The sequence below is a fragment of the Mastomys coucha genome, unplaced genomic scaffold (genome assembly GCF_008632895.1).
Source record: "Mastomys coucha isolate ucsf_1 unplaced genomic scaffold, UCSF_Mcou_1 pScaffold18, whole genome shotgun sequence".
Taxonomy (NCBI): domain Eukaryota; kingdom Metazoa; phylum Chordata; class Mammalia; order Rodentia; family Muridae; genus Mastomys; species Mastomys coucha.
Window position 1 is genome coordinate 115,497,119 of NW_022196900.1, and position 2,145 is coordinate 115,499,263.

Genomic DNA, 2,145 nt, shown 5'->3' on the forward strand with positions numbered 1-2,145 from the left:
AAGAAAGGCAAGCAAGAGAAGAGGACTAAGAAAGTGCATGGCTGAAATGGTAGGATCATATAGGAAAGAGAAGCTGGGGCAAGGATAGTAAAGGCCCTGTGTTGGAGAGATTTAGGGCAGGGTAGGATGAGAACTGAGAGTAGCCACAGGTACTGAGTGAACCTAGACACTTTTGTATGCTAGTAGGCACCACAGGCACCACATTTGTCTTCAGTTTCTTTGGGATTTGATATTATAACCTTTTTGTTAATGATAAGGGGTCATGTAATCTCATCTATAGCTGCTTCTTAACTAAATTACAGCCAGGCAGTGGTGGCACATACCTTTAATCCCAGCACTTGGGAGGCAGAGGCAGGCAGATTTCTGAGTTCAAGGCCAGCCTGGTCTACAGGGTGAGTTCTAGGACAGCCAGGGCTACAAAGAGAAACCCTGTCCCCCCCCCCCCCAAAAAAAAAAAAGAAAGAAAGAAAGTACAGTATTTTTGTCAGGGGGCCAGGAAGGTTGAAATGTTAGTCAAAGGAAAGAGGAGTTCAAGGCAGGGGATCTTTGTTTCCCTCACTGCCCTGGTTTTACAGGGTCTCTTGTTAGGGTTTTTCATTGCTGAGAAGAGAAAACTTGCCAATTCCCCTCACCAGGTTTATATTGACATGTCATAATAAGTGAGCAATTCAGGACATACTCTTTCTAGCAGTCCTGGGTATAACTGCTGGTATCACCTCTGGAATGGCAGGACCGACTGCTTACCTAGCTCCTTACCATAGGTTTTCCTATGTTCATCCAGGATCTCCAACAGGTAGCTTAGACCATCTTTACCCTCCAAGGCCAAATAAACTTACTGCCTGCAGTTACTGCAGACCGGGATTTCTTGAGGGTAGAGCATGAGACTCTTAATCTCAGGGTCGTGGGTTCGAGCCCTACGTTGGGCGCCAACTGCCGCAGACTGGGATTTCTTGTGGAGTCCCATATTCCACGGGACAATGGGTTCTGGCCAGGTGGGCACGGGATTCGGCTTTTGACAAACAGACTAGACACGAGTAGTGTAGGTCTGAGTGTATTTCTTTAAAAATGACATGAGGCTTTTACAATCATTGTAAAAGAGAAATGAAAAATCTGGCAGCTCAACAGTTGAGGTACCTCTGAGGCTATCTGAAACATAGCCTAAACATGGGTCTAAAGCAGCAGCTATCTCCTCTGAACTGGTGCTGCATCCCCCGGGCCCAAGTGCTCTGGGCCCGGGGGACTGCGAGAGATACATGAATCTGAGTCCTAGCCCATCTAAGTTCTAGTGTTAGTCTTGTATATGAGTCCAAGTCCTTCTTCCCCCCAGTCCTAGTGCTAGACTGAAGTCACGTAGGGAAGCAACCCCCACACACCAAGGTCACCTGACTTCTAAAAGCCAGGTGTAGATAACGCCTCCTCAGTTCGTTGCTATGGTTACAGACTGGGTGGGCCTAAGTAAGCTCCTCAACCATGTTGCCTTTCTGGGCCAGCGGAGGTTAGCAGTGGGGAACACCTGCCAAGCTAGTTCCTAGGAGTGATTCAGTTGCAAATCTAATATAGCCTGCCTATGTTGACTAAGAATGAGGATTTCACCTGATCTTGTCCTGGGATAGTTCTCTCATTCTGTAAGCTTTAATGCCCTACAATGTTGGAGGCTATTAGTTTGAATGGCTTAACATTCCAAGCCAGGGTTAGGCTAGGACGTTGGAACATTGGAGAAGGTCAGAAAGCAATGTCCGAATTTTTTCTTGCTAGCTGTAAGAAAATGATATCTTGGTGAGTTCCTAGCACACTAGTACGAGGACATATCTGGGCCACCTCTGAGTTTGGGGTGCCAGGTGACAATGTGGAGGCAGGAGACTGACTTTCCTTGAAGTTTACACCTCAAATACCACCGTCATGCAAAGTGTACGTGGCAATTCTCCCTTTTTTATTATTTTTCAGACGGAGCTCTACAATGTCCCACCTCATCGTGGCTAGGGATCTCAGAAGAACTCTAAAGGCAAATGGAAGCACAATAATTACTATTAAGACAATGTCAGTAATAACAGCAAGCAAGATTATGTACTGAACCCAATCCAAAGGGTTTAATGCGCTTAAATTATTTTTTAATTCACTGGCCAACTCATCAATGTTCCAAGTATC

General features: G+C 45.9%; 1 long non-coding RNA gene across 1 annotated transcript; it reads left to right on the forward strand.

The window, feature by feature from the left end:
• Window positions 1–713: 713 nt before the first annotated feature.
• LOC116097175 lies at window positions 714–2,145 on the forward strand. Its single transcript, XR_004121243.1, has 2 exons — window positions 714–793; window positions 1,945–2,145. It is a non-coding gene; the product is annotated as an uncharacterized LOC116097175 (long non-coding RNA).